This window comes from Ambystoma mexicanum, chromosome 5p, assembly GCF_040938575.1.
Source record: "Ambystoma mexicanum isolate Mex_15411 chromosome 5p, UKY_AmexF1_1, whole genome shotgun sequence".
NCBI classification, from domain to species: domain Eukaryota; kingdom Metazoa; phylum Chordata; class Amphibia; order Caudata; family Ambystomatidae; genus Ambystoma; species Ambystoma mexicanum.
This window is the reverse complement of record NC_090930.1, coordinates 763814057-763835265: the sequence shown is the minus strand read 5'-3', so window position 1 is coordinate 763835265 and position 21209 is coordinate 763814057.

Here is a 21209-nt window from a genome sequence, read left to right as displayed (position 1 = left end):
GGGGTGGGGGCCAATAGGAGAGACACAGGGCATGAGTAGGGGCTGGGGGGAACAGGAGACAGACACGGGGCATGAGCGGGGGGTGGGGAGAACAGGAGACAGACACGGGGCATGAGCGGGGGATGTGGGGGGCAACAGGAGACAGACACGGGGCATGAGCGGGGGTGGGGGGAAGAGGAGACAGATACGGGGCATGAGTGGGGGGTGGGGGGAGGGGAGAGACACACGGGGCATGAGCGGGGGTGGGGAGAACAGTAGACAGACATGGGGCATGAGCGGGGAGAACAGAAGACAGACACGGGGCATGAGCAGGGGGTGTGGGGGACAACAGGAGACAGACATGAGGCATGAGCGGGGGGTGGGGAGAACAGGAGACAGACATGGGGCATGAGCGGGGTGGTGGGGGGCAACAAAAGAGAGACATGGGGCTTGAGTGGGTGGGGGGAACAGGAGACAGACACGGGGCATGAGCGGGTGGGGGCAACAGGAGACAGACACGGGGCATGAGCGGGGGGGTGGGGCCAACAGGAGAGACACGGGGCATGAGCAGGGGCTGGGGGGAACAGGAGACAGACACGGGGCATGAGCGGGGGGTGGGGAGAACAGGAGACAGACACGGGGCATGAGCGGGGGGTGTGGGGGGCAACAGGAGACAGACACAGGGCATGAGCGGGGGGTGGGGGGAAGAGGAGGCAGATACGGGGCATGAGTGGGGGGTGGGGGGAGGGGAGAGACACACGGGGCATGATCGGGGTGGGAGAACAGTAGACAGATTTGGGGCATGAGCGGGGAGAACAGAAGACAGACACGGGGCATGAGCGGGGGGTGTTGGGAGACAGACACGGAGCATGAGTGGGGTGTGGGGGGAGGGAGAGAGACACACGGGGCATGAGCGAGAGGTGGGGGGAGGGAGAGAGACACACGGGGCATGAGCGGGGGGTGGGGGACAAATGGGACATGAGTGAGGGGTCGGGGGGAGGGAGAGAGACACACGGGGCATGAGCTGGGGGTGGGGGGAGGGAGAGAGACACATGGGGCATGAGCGGGGGGGTGGGGGGAGGGAGAGAGAAACACAAGGCATGAGCGGGGGGTGGGGGAGGGGAGAGACACACGGGGCATGAGCGGGGAGTGGGGGGGAGGGGGAGAGAGGGGAGACACATGGGGCATGAGCGGGGGATGGGGGAGGGAGAGAGACACAGGGGGCATGAGCAAGGGGTGGGGGGAGGTAGCGAGACACACGGGGCATGAGCGGGGGTCGGGGAGCAGGTAGAGAGACACACGAGGCATGAGTGAGGGGTGGGGGGAGGGGGGAGACACACGGGGCATGAGCGGGGGGTGAGGGGGAGGAAGAGAGACACACGGGGCATGAGCGGGGGGTGGGGGGGAGGGAGAGAGACACACGGGGCATGAGCGGGGGGTGGGGGGAGACACACGGGGCATGAGTGGGGGGTGGGGGGGAGGGAGAGAGACACACGGGGCATGATCGGGGTGGGGGGAGGGAGAGAGGCACACGGGGCATGAGCGGGGGTGGGGGGGAGGTCGAGAGACACACGGGGCATGAGCGGGGGTGGGGGAAGGGGAGAGACACACGGGGCATGAGCGGGAGGTGGGGGGGTTTGTATGTCAGGAGACGAACAAAAACACGGACATGAGTTCGGTCAGCAGATTGCGCTCCTCGGCCCTCCGCTGGCCACTGTGTGCGATGGGGTGAGCGGGGGGCTGGAGGAACAGGGGAGACACGGAGCATGAGCGAGGGTGGGGGGACAGGAAGGACACACAGGACATGAGCGGGGTTGGGGGGACAGAAAGGACACACGGGGCATGAGCGGGGGGTGGGGCAGACACGGTGCATGAGCGGGGGTGGGGGGAGGGGAGAGACACACGGGGCATGAGCGGGGGGTGGTGGGGAGGGGAGAGACACACAGGGCATGAGCGGGGGTGGGGGAGGAAGAGAGACAATTGGGGCATGAGCAGGGGTTGGGAGGAGGGAGAGAGACACATAGGGCATGAGCGGGGGGTGGGGAGAGGGAGAGAGACACACGGGGCATGAGCGGGGGGTGGGTGGGTGGGGGAGAGACACACGGGGCATGAGCGGGGGGAGGGAGAGAGCCACACGGGGCATGAGCGGGGGTGGGGGAGAGACACACAGGGCATGAGTGGGGGGTGGGGGGAGGGAGAGAGACACACGGGGCATGAGCAGGGGTTGGGGTGAACAAGGGAGACATGGGCCATGAGGGGGGGAAAGGAGGGAGACAGACACGGAGCATGAGCGGGGGTGCGCGTGAACAGGAGAGACGCGGGGGTAGGGCAAGGTGGGGCCCCCACCCCCGCTCATGCCCCGTGTCTGCCCTGCTCCAACAGTGCAGACACGGGGCATGAGCAGGGGGTGGGGGGGAAAGAAGGGAGACACAGGCATGAGCGGGGGTGGGGGGGAAAGAAGGGAGACACCTGGCATGAGCGGGGGGTGGGTGGAACAAGAGGTCAACAAGAGGCATCATAGGAGGGGGGACAAGAGGAACACACGGGGAATGAGCAGGGGGTGGGAGGGAACAGGAGGAAGACACAGGGCATCAGCGAGGAGTGGGGGGGACAAGAGGAAGACACGGGGCATGAGCGGTGGTGGGGGGCAACAGGAGAGAGACACGGTGCATGAGCGGAGTTTGGGGGTACAAGAGAGAGACACAGGGCATGAGCGGGGGTGAGGGGCAACAGGAGAGAGACACGGGGCACGAGCGGGGGTGGGGGGAACAGGAGACAGACACGGGGCATGAGTGGGGGTGGGAGGAACAGGAGACAGACACGGGGCATGAGCGGGGGTGGGGGAACAACAGAGAGACACGGGGCATGAGCAGGGGGTGGGGGGCAACAGGAGACAGACACAGGGCATGAGAGGGTGTGGGGCCAACAGGAGAGAGACACGGGGCATGAGCGGGGGTGCGGAAAACAAGAGACAGATACGGGGCATGAGCGGGGGGTGGGGAGAACAGGAGACAGACACGGGGCATGAGCAGGGGGGTGGGGGCAACAGGAGACAGACACGGGGCATGAGCGGGGGGTGGGGGGCAACAGGAGACAGACACGGGGCATGAGCGGGGGGAGGGGGGTACAGGAGACATACACGGGGCATGGGTGAGGGGCAACAGGAGACGGACACGGGGCATGAGCGGGGGGTGGGGGGAACAGGAGACAGACACGGGGCATGAGTGGGGGTGGGGGGTACAGGAGACAGACACGGGGCATGAGCAGGGGGTGGGGGCAACAGGAGAGAGACACGGGGCATGAGCGGGTGGGGGCAACAGGAGACAGACACGGGGCATGAAGGGGCGGTGGGGGGGTACAGGAGAGAGACACAGGGCATGAGTGGGGGGTGGGGTGATAGGAGTCAGACACGGGGCAAGAGCGGGGGTGAGGGGAACAACAGAGACAGACACATGGCATGAGCAGGGGGTGGGGGGCAACAGGAGACAGACACGGAGCATGAACGGAGGGTGGGGGCAACAGGAGAGAGACATGGGGCATGAGCGGGTGGGGGAACAGGAGAAAGACATGGGACATGAGCAGCGGGGGGTGGGGGGTACAGGAGACAGACACGGGGCATGAGCGGGGGGTGGGGGCAACAGGAAAGAGACACGGGGCATGAGCGGGGGTGGGGGGAACCGCAGACAGACACGGGGCATGAGCGTGGGTGGGGGGACAACAGAGACAGACACGGGGCATGAGAGGGGGGTGGGGGGCAACAGGAGACAGACACAGGGCATGAGCAGGGGTGGGGGCAACAGGAGACAGACATGGGGCATGAGCGGGGGGTGGGGGGCAACAGGAGACAGACACGGGGCATGAGCAGGGGGTGGGGGGCAACAGGAGACAGACACGGGGCATGAGCGGGGGGTGGGGGCAACAGGAGAGACACAGGGCATGAGCGGGGGGTGGAGGGAACAGGAGACAGACATGGGGCATGAGCGGGGGTTGGGAGGAACAGGAGACAGACACGGGGCATGAGCGGGGGGCTGGGGGGCAACAGGAGACAGACTTGGGGCATGAGCGGGGGGTGTGAAGAACAGGAGACAGACACGGGGCATGAGCGGGGGGTGGGGAGAACAGGAGACAGACATGGGGCATGAGCGGGGTGGTGGGGGGCAAAAAGAGAGAGACATGGGGCTTGAGCGGGTGGGGGGAACAGGAGACAGACACGGGGCATGAGCGGGTGGGGGCAACAGGAGACAGACACGCAGCATGAGCGTGGGGGTGGGGTTCAACAGGAGAGACACGGGGCATGAGCAGGGGGTGGGGGAACAGGAGACAGACATGGGGCATGAGCGGGGGGTGGGGAGAACAGGAGACAGACACGGGGCATGAGCAGGGGCGTGGGGGGCAACAGGAGACAGACACGGGGCATGAGCGGGGGGTGGGGGGAAGAGGATACAGATACGAGGCATGAGTGGGGGGTGGGGGGAGGGGAGAGACACACAGGGCATGAGCGGGGTGGGGAGAACAGTAGACAGACACGGGGCATGAGCGGGGGGTGGGGGGAGACAGACACGGGGCATGAGCGGGGGGTGGGGGGAGGGGAGAGACACACGGGGCTGAGCGGGGGGTGGGGGGAGGGGAGAGACACAAAGGGCATGAGCGGGGGGTGGGAGGGAGGGGAGAGACACAAGGGGCATGAGCGGGGTGTGGTGGGAGGGGAGAGACACACGGGGCATGAGCGGGGGGTGGGGGGGAGGGGAGAGACACATGAGGCATGAGCGGTGTGGTGGGGGGAAGGGGAGAGACACACGAGGCATGAGCTTTGGGTGGGGGGAAGGGGAGAGACACACGGGGCATGAGCGGGGGGTGGGGGGGAGACACACGGGGCATGAGCGGGGGGTGGGGAGAGGGAGAGAGACACGCGGGGGGTGGGGGGGAGGGAGAGAGACACACGGGGCATGAGCAGGGGGTGGGGGGAGAGAGACACACGGGGCATGAGCGGGGTGGGGGGAGGGGATAGACACACGGGGCATGAGCGGGGTGTGGGGGGAGGGGAGAGACACACGGGGCATGAGCGGTGGGTGGTGGGGAGGGGAAAGACACACAGGGCATGAGCGGGGGTGGGGGGAGGGAGAGAGACACATGGGGCATGAGCAGGGGGAGGGAGAGAGACTCACGGGGCATTATAACATTTTTCTCCCCATGTTTACTAAATCATTTCCCCTTAAATGGATTATCAAAAATTCCAGCGGGTCTCTGTAGGCGACTAGGTCGGCTAGTTTGTCATGTATGTCTGTCCAATGGAGGCGTCTGTAGCCCCACCATGATGCGATCTTGTTCCTGAAAGGTGGGCCGTCTCTAGTTTCTTCGGCCCAACGCCCTGTCCTGAATACAAAAGAGTGCCCGACTATCAAGGCTGATCTTAATGGTGTGACCTGCTCAGCTGTACTCTCTGGAGAAAACGGTGGGTGTAAAAAGGGGGGGGGGTGAGAAAACTGTATTAGCTCTGGTCTGATGTATCTTTTGTAACAATCAGACTTCGACCCCCCTATTTCATTTTACTTGCTGAGATCCTAGTCCTCCTTGCCATGCTGAGGTTGCTGCCCCAATACTAAATCCACCCTGCTTTGCCGATTGCTTTCATCAGCACCCCTTTGAATTGGTAGTGGCTTAATGCTGAGGTATCTCCGTGGATTAGGAATCTCCCTCCCACTTTGGGACGTTGTGTGTAATAGAGGTTAGTGATGCACAGTGGGCAGTTTGGTGCATCATCAATGTTAATGACCCTTTTTGCCCCTGTTTTTGTTAGTTGTATTTCAATGTTGACGCTGTCCCTTCTCACCGTGGTTTCCATAATGCCTAAGCCATTGTTGGCTTTAGTGCTGGAGGCTATGAGCTCTCCCACTCGAAAAGCCCCAAAGTATGCGAGAAAAAACTCTGTTTTGAATAACAATGCTTCATATGGGTCAGAGCATATGTTGTCCAATAGGCTTGTTATAATTACTAGTTTATCAAAATCTGGTGAGCGATGTGTAATTACCTGGGGTCTCTCTGTCTTACCCCAGCCCTTCATTGCATATGAAATTAAGGCACTTTGTGTGGGGTCTGAGTCACCCCGTAGTTCTGAAAAATAAGATATTGCTAGTAAATGCTTTTTCGCCCAATCTTTTTTTAAACCTTGATCGTGTGCCCATTTAAAAAAGATTTCTATGTCTTTTATTGTTATTAACTCCACATGGTTTAACCCTGTTATTCTAAAAATACTTACTGTACTGGGCTGTAGTGCTGCTTGCCAATGCTTTCTCCGCCATCTCTACTAGGAACCCTGTGGCAGGGTTTGTGTTTTCTGTGGGCAGCATGCTGCTTGCACCCGTTTTTGAGGTGCCTGGTTGTTGATGTGCATCCCGGCTTTGGCCCTCGTGTGCAGGCATTGATGCAATTCTCTCTAGCTTTCCATTATTGCCCAACAGTCCCCTGGGATTGGTGTCATCTTTGCTTGGGCGTGTGATGCTAGCTACCGGAATCTTGTCCACTGAAAGTGAAATAAAGCGTCTGCAATGTTATTATCTGCTCCAGCGATGTGTTTTGCTTTGACAAAAATGTTTTCATGCAGAGTGACCGTTGTTATGGCTCGTAGCACTCTGATCACCAAGTGGCATTTGGTAGTTATTTTGTTCATAATTACTACCACAGCCATGTTGTCACACAATACCATGAGTTGGGTGTCAGTCAGCTGCCTCCCGCAGATGCGTATGGTTAGCCAGATGGAAAATATTTCCAAAAGAGTGATGCTTTTTGTCCATCCTGCTGTGTGCCATGACTCGGGCCATTGTCCGGCCACCCATTCTGTGTCTAGCATGGCCCCAAACCCCCTGCTTCCTGCTGCATCTGAAAAGAGGACCCGTTTTGCCCATGTGTTCAATGGCGTGCACCAAAGTGTGGTCCTGCTGAAATTTGTGAGGAAATTGCCCCATACTTTCAGATCTTCTTTCACTTCTTTGCCTCGCCTGATGTGCATGTGGGGTTTGGTGAATGCTTTGGTTTTAAACTCTAGTCTCCTGGAAAATACTTTTCCTTGCGGAATGATCCTGGCCGCGAAATTGAGGCTGCCTGCCAGTGATTGTAATTCCCTCACTGTGCCCTTGTTTTTGTGCTTAGCTCCTGGATTTTTTCTAACAGTTCGGCTACTTTTGTTTTTGGGATTCTGCTGTGCCATCTGCTGAGTCTAACGCTATCCCTAAAAAGATGTTTGTGGATGGCTTGGTCGTCTTCTCTGCTGCCAGTGGGATGCCCCATTGTGCAGCCATCCTTTCCAACTCTGTTAGTGCCCTGCTACATTCTTCCGAATCTGCTGGGCCAATCACCATAAAATCGTCCAGGTAATGCAATACTCTAACCCCTGGTACTTGTCTCTGAAATGCCCATTGGAAAAAGGAGATGAAATGTTCAAATAGGGCGCAGGATACTGCGCACCCCATGGGGAGGCATCTGTCCACATACATTTTGTTTTCAAAAGTAAACCCTAGCCATTGCTGTGACGTTGGGTGGACTGGTAGTAACCTAAAAGCGGATTCAATGTCCAGTTTTGCCATAAGGGCTTTCCTGTCGCAACCTGTATCAATCTTAAAGCCTCCTGAAAATGTGTGTAGGTAACTGCAGATTCAGTGTGCAGGATGCCATCATTGAGTGAGTGGCCCATGGGATATGATAAGTGGTGTGTTAGCCTCATCTTACCAGGTTCTGTTTTAGGTACCAGGCCTAGTGGTGACACTAGGTAGTTTGAAAATGGCATTGTTTCCCAGGGGCCTGCAATCCTGCCCATGCGTAGTTCTTTTTCTATTTGAGCTTTTACTACCTTTGGGTTGTCCCTAGACGAGACCATATTCTTTGGGATCTTCTGGGACCCTTCTCCCTTAAAAGAAATAATAAAACCTTATTCGAAACCCTGCTTGATCACTGAGCTGATTTCTTTGTCGGGACAAATCATTAATGCTTTGCTAAAATGTTTTGGATTGATCGGAGTTCTGCCTGGTTCCAAGCCTGGAGGCAGTGTTTAGTTACTGATCTTCTTTTTTTGTATTTTTGGTGGGTAATCTGGTGCTGTTGCTTGCCGGGTGTTCCCCGTTGCAGTTGGAGCAGTTGTGCTTATATCAGAACTCCTTCCCCATGTGCACTGATTTTTCCCATAATTCCTGCATGTAATATTGGATTTTGCGGCATGAAGGGTTTTGACCTAGCCGCCCATGGCTGGTTTTTCTGAAAGGGCTGCTCTCCCTTCCTGTGTTCTCCATTCTCAGAACTTCTATTTCCCCCTTGTGAGTTTTTATTTGTCTTTCCGGTTGCTTGTGCAACCTCCTCTTCTGATGGCGGCTTGGCATTCAATATGTATAAATCGTTCTGTACTTCATCCCATTCTATGACTGGTCTTTCCGACATATTCCTTCTGAATCCTATGTCGTATGCTAGCCACCCCTTCCCTTTGTGGGCGAGTTTTACCTCTCTGATTTTGTCCGCATATGCCCATAGTTTTATCCCATCCCCAGGGAATTTTTCCAGGTAAATTGTTGCTAAAATAGCAAATTATTTAAACCAGTTGTCCGAGTTCTGTTCTACGTGGGCGTTCCTGGCTATGGCCTTTTCCTCAATCTTTTTGGGATCCCTGAAAGCATCCCTCCCCTTATATTGAGGCTCTATGAGCAAGACTATTTCAATGAATTCTTTTATCCATATGGCCTCTTTAATTGTTATATCAATGTTCCATGCCAGGGATTTTTTTTGTTTTACCTGTTAAGTATTTCTGTTTCAAAGGATCTCAGTTTTAAATCTAGTTGGGCACTACTGAATATCATTATATCTGTATTGATGCTGCTGTTTATGTCTATTGGCCCTTTGTTGTTTGGTGTGGGCATCGGCCATGCTTTCAGCGGCCCTACTGGTTCTGGCCCTGTTAGTGCAGCCACTGGTGCTGTTGGTACTATGGGTATAGCCACCAGTGTTGGTGGCACTGTGGGTCTAGCCACTGTTGTTGGTGGCACTGTGGGTGTAGCCACTGGTGTTGGTGGCACTGTGGGTGTAGCCACTGGTATTGGTGGCACTATGGGTGTCACGGGATTTATAATTATTGTGGGTTCCAAAGGTGAGTTCTGGGCTGTTATCGCTTCTGGATCTTTGGGGCCTGTTGCTTGTCCCTAATTTCTAGCATCACCTGTTGCATCTCTTTCGTATTCTCACACAATTTTGACAATATACTGTTTTTGTTACCTTTCCTAGAGACTTCTGGTGCCTTGCTTTTCTTTGCTGGGGGCGAGGGGTGTCTTCATCCCCTGCTAGTAGTGACAACCCCTCATTTGGTAGCCCGTAAAGATGTTCTCTGACCCATTCCCATCCATAATGCTCTGCTGCCTCGATTGCAGCATGCAGATGTGGTGATTTAGGTTTTTGTGGCACTTTTTTGGGCTCCTGTGGCTTTCTTTTGGGTGCCATGCTTCCTCCTGGTTAGAAAACAAAATTAAACTTTGTTACCTATGGTCAGTAACCTTGTGGAGTGCCCCGTTGTAGGGTACTGCTATAACCTGACGCAGTTCAATTAAATGCCTGACCCCTGTGCAGGTAGCTGTATGTATAAAAATGTAACAATTCTTTCGCTGTTACCCGTTTTGGGTAACTATTTGTTGTGCTCCATGGCAGGGCACTGTCTGTAGGTAGGGTGTTTCTGCAGGCTTGACTTAATATCTCCTGTTATTTGTGTGGTGTATCTTGCAATCATGTGCCTGTGTTCACACGCTGTTTGCCTCCTTCTATTTTTCTACAAAATTTAGTTATGACGTGTCTTCAACTATTCCCTGCCTTCATGCACTAACATTTTAATCGTGCCACTCTGCAGAGCAACATTTGGATCATGTTGCCCTTTGAATCGTGTGCCTAGGTCACACGCTGTTTGCCTTTTTCTAGTTTAAACAAACATTTTAATTAACACAGTTGCCCTTAATTATTGCTGGTTCTGTCTAATCATGCCTTAGCTACTCTGGCTTGCTTCTGCCGAGAAACAAACGAAATTGTGTTTTAGAGAAAACCGTGCCGCTGTGACATGTGTAAAAACAAGAAATGCAACATTTGCTTCTTTTTCTGTTGCCCGCCATGATTGGTGCATTGATAATCTAAACACATATTTACTTCCTGGTACTAATAATTTCCCTTGGGTACATTTTACACCAACATAACAAACTGCTTTTTACGCTGTGTCCTTACTTCCCCCCAGCGTGGTATTGCTTTCTGCTGCTGCTCTGTGCTGGCTTCCTTCCAAAAGCGTGACCTATTTGCCCTCACGGGACTCGTTCGAGCGCCCGTTGCTGGGCAACTGCGGTGCAGTGGCTGCCTTACTTGCAGAAGTTGTATGCCACCTCAGCTGGGTTCCTCCTGGCGACGATCCTCTGTTGTCTGCTCCCGGCCGCTCGTCTTTCATGAGGTGCAGCACTCACTGCCTGCTGCCTTGGGTTGGTGCATGCTGGCCGACCGGCAGAAAAAATCCTCTTCCTCCCGACCTCCTGATTACTTCTTATCATGGCTGCGTGCTCCTAAAGAATACAGTTTGCTTCACGAACAGGATGCTGAGTACACAGCAAACGTTTTAAAGAAAGGAAGCAAAAAAAAGCGGAAGATGCTGATTACCCAGCAAACTCCCAAGTGTTGTTTGGGTCCCCGTGCAGGGTCCACAAACAGTTTGTGTTTCTTCTGGGCTGGAGCAGCTCATTATATAGGACCCAGGGGTAGCCCCTGAGTCTTCTTGTATCATCTGTGGGGGCTGTGGTCCAGACCTCAGGCCGGCATGTAGCCGACTGACTGAGCCCCTGAGGGGGCCTTTCTTTGTTGTTCCCCTGCCTTGCTGCCTTTGCATCCCCTGGGTGCTTCGCACCTATTTGTTATTGTGGAAGGGTACGGTGTTCTTTCACACCTCACCCTTCCTGCGCTTTGTAGCGCTGAGACTGCGTGTCTCCCTGTGCTTGGGGGGAGAGGGGTGCTAGACCTTGTGGGAGGTTACCCAGCCCGGCAGCGTTGCCCATTCTCTCTGTTAAACATTTTAGAGAAGAGGCTTGCAATGAGGGTTCAGGCCTGGGCTGATGAAGAAAATATCATTCTTCAGCTTTGGGAGGTTATCCGGCTGGGTTCTCAACAATCGATCACTGTGTAGCCTTAAGTACGAATTAGGAGATCAAGTATATACTTAGCATTTTTAGACCCAAGCAAGGTGTTCGATTTGATCAGTAGAGATCTGCTCTGAAATAAAGCTTGTAAAATGAGAATGTTGATGATCTGGTAATGCTAATTCTAAGAGAGGAATACAATGTCCTGGCAGGGGGATCTCAACCCTTTAAAACAAATGGAAATCTCTGGCTCCCCTGCTACTAATCTTGTGCTTGTAAAGTTTAGGTTATGCGCTTGCGAAAGGCTTTATAATTCTCACAAGAAAAATGGCATTACATATAGGTCTTTACTGATGATGCAGAAATACTAGCTCGGACACTGCATGATGTATAGTTCAGGTTGACTAATATCAAAGATTCAGTAAAAAAACTTTGTTAAAGGGACGTTATGGTTAAGTTCCGCTACTAAAAACCTATGAAATTCAGTGAAAAAACTTTGTTAAAGGGACGTTATGGTTCAAAGTAAAACCGAAAACCCCCTGAAATTCGGCAGTTATGGTAACATAAGCAACCATAACTCGCGCCACCGTGCACTGCTAACACTAACTCCCAGGACATCAAAGATGACATCACAAATGTCATTGATGACATCACTGATGACATCACATGTGCATTTACTTTTCATAAAAACTCTGTACAAGGGATTCTTATAATGCTGACCAAAAACTGTCAAGGATCATTGGGGTAAATATCATGAGCTAATTAGTGCATTAAGCAATGCATTGATATAAATAGCATTCTATTATGAAGTTCTATCCAGTATACTAAGCTACTCATGCAGAAACATAGGCAGTGTGTGCAGCATACATGATGAAGGTGCCATATTCATAATCTTGCCATGTTGAATACTGAAATGATAACTGCTTTATTATTAGAGTTTTGTGTACTGTGAAACATGTAATAAGTAGATAATAAAACCCACTTAATACATAATTATTACAGACAAAACACAAAGAGACAACAACACATACAAATATGAGTATATACAGGGACAGTGAAGTAAACAAAAAAGCAGAAGTAGCAGCAGAAAGAGTTCATAACCTAACTGATTTTCTTTATGCAGAGAAACTATTGCTCTGTTTCAAAGCTGCTACTTACCATATGTATGTGTATCACATGATGTGACTGCACCCAAAGGAAAAGAGAGTGAGTATAATATATACAAATATGAGCATATACAGGGAAGGTAGAGTAATAAAAATAAAACTATGAGAAAGTGCTGATAACCCTAATGATTATCTTCATGCACAGAAAGGATTGCTCTCTTTCAAGCCTGTGTCTTCCGCTATGTAAATGTTTCATATGATGTGACTTAACCCTAAGTCTACAAATATAGTACCTTTTCAATTTTTACTTCCTGACTGTTACTGAAGAAAACTATGTGGCTTCGATATGTCAGTAAAGGATAAAAAGGGAAAGCCAGCCATGTGATGTCATCAGTGATGTCATCAATGACATTTGTGATGTCATCTTTGATGTCCTGGGTGTTAGTGTTAGCTGTGCACGGTGGCGCGAGTTATGGTTGCTTATGTTACCATAAATGCCGAATTTCAGGGGTTTTTTGGTTTTACTTTGAACCATTACGTCCCTTTAACAAAGTTTTTTCACTGAATTTCACAGGTTTTTTGTAGCGCAACTTAACCATAACGTCCCTTTAACAAAGTTTTTTTACTGAATTTCATAGGTTTTTAGTAGCGCAACCTAACCATAACGTCCCTTTAACAAAGATTTTTCACTTAATTGCATAGGTTTCTAGTAGCACAACTTAACCATAATATCCCTGACTTCATATACATGTAACATAGAACATACTAACCCCCTCGTACTGATTTTCATGTCCGCGGACATATCGAAAATCTGAGCGTGGTGAATGTAAATTTAAATAGTATGCATCATTTCCCCTTTGAAGTTGGCTCTGAAAAGACACCTGTCATTTTGTATTTTTTTTCTTGTTTTTTTTCTTACTTTATTCCTAAAATCTTCACATAACCTTCTCCAAAGCAACCCTTACATTCCAAAATAGAAAGGCATTTCCCGTAAAAGATAAAGAAATGCCATCTTCTTTAAAATTAACAGCATTATTGGCATCAATATTCTCATTATTACAGAAGAACATACCAGCTCTAAGCATGAAGGCACACATGCTCGGTTGATGACACACCTAGCAATGTTTTGCTGAGGACAAAAAACTGAACTATTGTCCCATATTGCCCTAGGTAGTAATCCAGAAAAAATTACTTTCGTATTTGGAAGGATCTTCATTACGGCTTGAACCAAGCGTTCCAAATCAGCCAACAAAGTAGGGGCACTGACGTTGCCCAAATGGAAAGCACCATAGTGCAAAACTACCACATGCGGACTGTTCATCGTGGCCATATCCTCACAAACTTGTACAATTCCCTGTACATTGCAATCAGGCACAGTGCTCCACACCACCTCCACTCCTTTCACATCAAAGTTCTTTGCAACATGCCTGCATTGAGCGTACTGTTGAAAACCATACACAAACATATATCTAAGCACCAACACCCTGACTTTCTCTACTTCTGCCATCTTCACCACACACAGTCTCTTTCAACACAAATCCACAACCTCGACATCTGATTGGCTGATCCGTACAGTCTTCTTTCCATGTTGGATTTCCTGGAAAAACCCAGATGTAGCACGCCCTGTCCACAAACAGCCGTGGTGTCCACGGACGGCGTCCACTTTACTCTCTGTGCCATTCCCTCATTGCATACAGCTAAGCAATCACACAATACGAATAACGTCCTCAGAACACCCCCATTTTGTGAATTTTCGAACATTTCAGGACAATTAGCATTTCATTATTCAACATATTAACATTACAAATATTATACTTTCATCTTGTACTCTGCACACAATGCTATGTTTCTCCATTAGTAGCTCAGTATACTAGATAGAATCCCATAATACAATGCTATTTATATCAATGCATCGTTCAAAGCACTAATAACGGTATGATATTTATTGCAATATCCTTGACACTTTTTTCGCAACATTAAAATAAAAATCCCTAGTACACAAATTCCATGAAAAGTACATACACATGTGATGTCATCAGTGATTTCATCAATGACATTTGCAATGTCATCTTTGATGTCCTGGGTGTTAGTCTTAGCAGTGCACGGTGGTGGCGCGAGTTATTTTTCATAGCTTACCATAACTTGCGATTTTCAAGGGTCTTTCGGCTATACTTAGAACCATAACGTCCCTTAAACAAACTTTTTTTAATATCACGCAAACAATATACAAACATGGCGTGCAAAAACCAACTTCTCACAGATGGCTTTACACAGAATGTTGCAAAGTAAGAATTTATGCTCGTTCACAGTGAAGGTCAGCTGCTTCCATTTTTTTCTCGGGCCCCGGAGAGGCTCACGAAGCGGACTATAAGGTTGTATTGTGTTTTGACCTCGACAGACAGAGATTGTGATGAAAGACTTCTCTTGAAGGAGTGTTGCTAAAACGTAAGAGAAGATAAGGATGAAATTTCTGAAGCGAAACCACTTTTATATATTATATCACTATGCGAAAGATCGTTCGCACACGCGGAGTCGTATTTTGGGACTGCTCTACTCGTAGACAATGGAAATTGCAATTGTACTGTAAGTAACCCTTTAGATTATTTTATACCAAATATAATTACAATAGCGTAGCATAAAAGACCGCTCAAGTTGAACTTGTTCGTTGAAAGTGGCATAATGTTTTCTACTGTGCACTATCACCGCCGAATTGATCCCCTGTCGTTTAGAGGGCTCTGAAAAGGGCAGACGACACAGGGTGGGTTAATAGAAATAATTTAACCGGTCTATAGGCGGTCAAGTGCTCTACTCGCTGTGCCACTTCACTGTAGCCTGTCAAGTGGCACAGCGAGTACAACGTTCGCTTTGACATCCGTGCACAGCTTGCTAGCGCAAGTTCGAATCCCGGCAAGGCCAAACTCAGCCTTTCATCCTTCCGTGATCGATAAATGAGCACCACACACCGTGGTTAATAATAAGCACCGCTTAGATACCTCACGGTTCATAGCGCTATATGAATGGGAGAATATTATTATTTTATTATTAACATACTCCGTTGCACTATCTTCGATAGCAAATAGTTTCACGCTCTAATAAATAAAATGATGATTTTTAATGAAGATCGGCTGGTGAGACTAATTTATGTTTTTTAAAACAGGTATGTGGCCCCATTTTGCCTATGTCACGATTTACAGACTCCAGCGGATGGGGTCTTCAACTGCCAGGTGCAGGTCCAAATATGCAACTTCAAGACCCTCACCATTTTATGGGACAATCGCCAAGGACCAATATGCTCTTACGCAGTACTAGCGGCTACAAACAACATACCAACCAATAGGGTGGTCTAATGGCTCGTTGTTGGAGCAACCTTCCGATTATCAGAGCAACCATTTACTGCTTTTATCATAAACCAACAGCCTATCTACCGCAAAGGAACAACACGTGGCTCAAAATAAACTTTTGCTGATCGACAGCAGAGACAATAGCAAATCGCTGAATATTCACTAAACATTTCATGTGAAATAAATGTACTTTACCAAATGTACAATCCTGCTGTTTACTTTTAAACCACAGTTTCATATTCCGAATTGTGGCGCACTGAGTTGTAAGCTGATCTAACACCCTCTGTACCGCAAAGGAACATCGCGTGCCTCAACATGAACTTTTGCGGATCGACAACAAAGACAAATGCAAATTGCTGAATATTCTCTAAACATTTGATGTTAAATAAATGTACTTTACAAAATTTACAATCTTGCTGTTTGCTTTTAAATCACTGTTTCATATTCCGAATTGTGGCGTGCTGTGTTGTGACATAATATGTGTTGTCTTCCGGGTTCTTTGTAAAGTCACTTAGGACTGCAGAGGACTGGGCGCGTTTGATGAAGCACCCTGTAACGTCACAGAGAGAGGCGGGGAATATGAATGCTTTGATAATATCAGGATTAGGGGCGGGAGATATGATTTAGTGTTGCTAAAGCAAGTCAGCCAGGTCAGTAGCGCTAGTCATAGGATTATCACATAATGTCGACGCAACCAGCGGGATTTATCATTTCTTTAGTGGACAAAAAGTCGGTTGACGCCCGTAGGAAATTGTACTATTAGCGGACAAAAGGAGTGGTTTTAAAACACTTTCACCCTGACAACGAACAATACAAACAACGTTCTCAGAACACCCCCATTTTGTGTAATTGCAACCATTTTGGGACACCGCGAGTGTTCTTAGAACACATTCAACTAGACAGATTATAATACTGACAGCGTCCTGAGGACACCCCCAGTTTGTGTATTTACGAACAATTAAGTACACCGCGAGTGTTCATAGCTCATTTTTACCTTCCTTGCGAACAAAAATGACACATACTCCGTCCTCTAAACACCCCACCATTTAGTTTATTTACAAAATGTCAGAACAGCCGTTTTCTCCGCGGACAAATCGAACGCAACAAAAACGTCTAGCGCATAAAAAAACAAAACATTGAACCTATCTCATACTCCCCCACCCTCCCCAAACACTCTTACACACCAACACACGGCACTAAATACAATTTTTTATCCACGTTTCACCGCGCTGTACGCGGTCGACGGCGAATACAAGATGGCGGGCGCCACAGAAAATCTGACGTGCTCCACGCCCCTCGCCGTCCAATCAGCGAACACGTCGCATGTCCGCGGACATGACGCAAGGCCATGGGCCAATCGGGGTGCTGTCCGCGGAGCGAACAAGGAAGTCCATCTGCGAAGCGAACACAGATATCACAAATTTTTTTGCCTTACGTTTTGGTCATTTTATAAAAAAACTACTGGACGGATTTACACCAAATTTGCAAAAGCATGCTTTCGGGACCAAGCCCCCGCTCCTGCCGCAAATTTGGTGTAAATCCGTCCAGCGGTTCAGGCTGTAGCCGTGCGCAAAGTTTTTTCCCATTCAGTCTATGGGGAAAAAAAAGTTTTGGGACCCCCCTATAACTTTTCCCCCCCCTGGACGAATCCTCACCAAACTTTGCAAACAAATTCAGAGTGGGCCATATACTTTTGTTGCAAAGTTTGGTGAGGATTCGTCCAGGGGGAGCGAAGTTATAAGCCACCCAAAAAGTGCTCTTCCTATGGAAACACCAACTTAACCATAACTACATGGCCACTACCGTGGCCATGCAATTATTTTAGGATGCATCCCTTGGAACTACATCTGACCAACACAGAGACAGGAGATTTGATTAAAAAATGTATTTCTCTGTATCTGGTGTCCAATAAGAATAGAGGTGAGATTGGTAAAACAGTATGATTACTTGCATATTACATTTTCAGCAAGTGGGTTGTGAAATGTTGATAAAATAAGAAGTATATAACATCTTTTCAAGAGCGTTTATGTGGTGAACTGCAATTTTACAAGAAAATATGGTGCTTGACCGGAATAAATGTATACAATTAAAATAACATCTTCTATGCTTTGTAAGACTGACATTTGAGGGCATAAAATTTCACTGATAAAAAACACTTTTCTACATTCTGTGTTGGGGTCCCGAAGTGTACTCAAACATGTCTACTAATGCTGGAAAATGGGTTTTGAATTATGCCTACACAAAATTGGTGGGTGACTCAATTAGTACACATATTAAAAGACTTTCAGGCTGAGGTTTCCGGTTATATGAATAAAGGGAACTATATATGGTTTAAAGTCTTGTAAGAAATGTCCCGCCATTGGGACTTTCCCAAGTTTTCGTCTTCCAATGAATTTGAGTGCTTGGATGAATTTCATAGAAAAATTCGTTATGAGGGGGACCGTGAATGTCAACTCCACTACTGGGAGAAAGTCTCTAAAATGAGGTCCCTTACTATGTTTGTTCAGGTTAAAATTCCCTTTACAGGATTAAAGTACCATGACCTCATCTTTCCTAAGAAAACAAGTAACAGCTGTATGCGTGGTTACATTTAGATTGGATGTAAGAACTTGAAAATATGGGGAAGAAAAAATGATGGGTGACATAATGTTAATTTTGGGTGGATGGACGGTGTCTCAGACTTTTTGTTGTATTGTTCTTGAAGTATAACACCAGTTGTCGGGCATCTTCTCTGAAGCTGCTATTGAAAGCAGAACATAGGGAAGCACATTATGCACTTGATTCCTTTGTTATAGAATATATGTTATTATGAGGTTCATGTACCGTTTGCAGGTTTTGCACTGCTCCGTACTGCTACACATATATTGGGTTTATTAAAATGTTATGTATGTTTTGTATATCTGTTTTTGTAATGAGCAGAGCTAAAACATCACAGAAGGTGAGATTTACATCTAACACCGCATTAGGAAGATACAGGATACGTCCGGTTAATTACATTTTAGCAATAGTGGGAGGAGGCTTGACAAAACACAGGGTATTGTATCATAGCAACGGGCACATTGTGTGTCTTAACATATCACAAACGTTGAAGACTAGTATTGTAGGTGAAAAACAGCAGTACAAGTGTGGCTCCCATGCGCTTAACAACTAAAAAAGCTACACATGAAAGTGCAGAAGGCTCTGAATCCCAATTTAAAGATACAATAACATTACAGGCAGCACATGCACATTAGGTGAATGCCTACTGCAAAGTGTACTGTTAAGAGAGCAGATCTCAAATCAGACAACACAAACATAGTACCAGAATTGTGCATCGAAATTGAATGCTATTCTGACAATTCCTTTAAATAAACCCAGGACATGGTTAACATGTACTACGAATGGTTTATTAGATGTAGTTTGAAAAACAGAAACACATTTGCACAACTTGCTTTAAACACTGAAACAGTGTTAAGTATCAGAGATGCAACCTGCTAAATAATTACATCTGAATTAATTTGTAAAGAAATACCCAAATAAACACCAATAAAGGTGGCCCTCCAACAGGCACCAAACGCAACAATACAGAACACCAAATAGTTGTTTGCTGTTAGACAAAGCTGCACTTGTCTACTTCTGCCAATTGTGACTGCTGCAATTGCTATATTTCCGGTAATCAAATATTGGAAAGATGTCAACTCATGTCAATGTGAATACCAATGTCAAAGATGTTTTGTGTCGTACAAAACTGTTATTTGTATGACTTTGTAGCTCTATATTGTTGTCCAAATTGTTTTGCTCTATAGCCCAGCAACTCAGTAGTGTGTTCCTTGCATCCCCCAAGTGAGATGGGCAGAGGTAACTAGATTGCACCATTCACACTTGTTGCTGTGGCTAATATATGCTTGGGTATACTGTGAAGTGGATGGTGCATGCAGTGACCAGCTGTGTGTGGGTAGGGCGCTAGCAGTGTGCTCATCATATCACCAAGTGTGCTTCGAAATGTCCATCCAAGAGAGTACATCCTGAGTGCCAGTGTATGGCTCATAGTTGACTATGTTTAGAAGTAACTGTATGTGAGTGCTATGCTTCCTAGTGCTTATCAATCGGCATTACAAAGGTAAACATACAGGAAGGGGCAGAAGACTGTCAAAAAACAGGTTGAGATGATTGCATAAGCTGAAGAGGTGTCTCTTGATAGGAGTCTGTGTATGTTGAATGAGTCTTAATAACTTAATGTTGTAATATGTTGTGTTGGTTTTTTATGTAGCATTTTTTGCCATGTTAAGGTCATGTCACAGTAACGTGTATTGGGGGGGGCATCTGGGGAGTGGGGGGAGCTGGCACACAGAAGGGGCACTTGATGATGGACTGCCTTTTTTCCAGAAATATTTCCGATATTCGCATCTATATTCAAGGCTACAAAAGACTACGGATAGCCAAGGGTATGTGTGGTTGAGTACCCCTTTTATTCTTTTTAAAGATATTGTTACAGCTAAAGTGACGTCGGGGGCCATGACCATGGCCATGGTCAGTGACCCGATTTTCATCTAGGTTTCCCGTCCATGCAGTAAACAGGAAAGACAATGTTTAGCTTCAAAGTGAGGAAGGGGCCAGCCTCCTCAGATCATGTTGCCCGATAAATGAACCAAAGTTACAAGACCACTTAGAAAAAGGGGCAGCTAGTTCCTTGCTTTGAAGCTAAGCAGGGTTGGTACTGGTTACTGCATGGATGGGTGACAAAAAGGATGTCCAAATATTTTTTTTTAAAACCGTGCTACTGTCAGTCCTTGAAAGTGTTGCACTCAGTGATCATTTTTTACCTTTTGCTGAATTGCATTTTGGTATTTGTAGTATCACAGTCAAGATGGGGGAATAATGCCAACATTGTACACTTTTTGCCTAACATAGTTCTATACGGATTTATATATTTGAGTGACACTATGGTATGTGTACTTTTCAAGTTAGCTTTATAAAGCAGAGTATTGTTGAAAGCCAGACATGGGGGTGATGAGTGGAAATGATGAGAGGGCAAGTAAGTCGTGAGTATTTGCCCACAATGTGGCAAGAGAGTTTGCAATCCTGAACACTGGTGCAGTTATTTCCCCCGATTGTGGCTGCTTTTTAGGGCACCACTAAAGGACACATGAGGGTGGACAGCGTAACTTTTTTTGCAGAGGACGGAAACAAACCCTAGGGGTTATTTGAGGTTGACTAGCTTGCTGAAGTATTTGGATACCAGGATTTTACTCAGGCTGTCATGTTCCCAGTGCAGACATTTACCCAAAAGACTACATACACTTGTTTCATATTGGGATTTTGTTTTCCAGTGTATTTCACTACAAATTGCTGGGTTTAAAAGGTGAGCAGCTTTTATACTTTGCCAGCATATTTATTGGAATATTTCCTCTGTCATGTTATTTTTCTGGTGTTCATAATTTCTTTTTAAAAGTTCAATGCTATTTTGTCTTGCTCAATTTCTTCTAAGGAGAAGGTCAATTGAACTACATTTGTATATTTCACTTTCAAATATATGGTCACTTACTGTGGGTGCCAGCTTTGGATTTTCGCCATGCGGGCAAAAGTACCTGGGCATATGTTATTCTTACAGATTATCATTTTTTTACCCTTTCCGTGCTGCTTTAATGCAGTAAGCTGAGGTTGTGCGATGTATC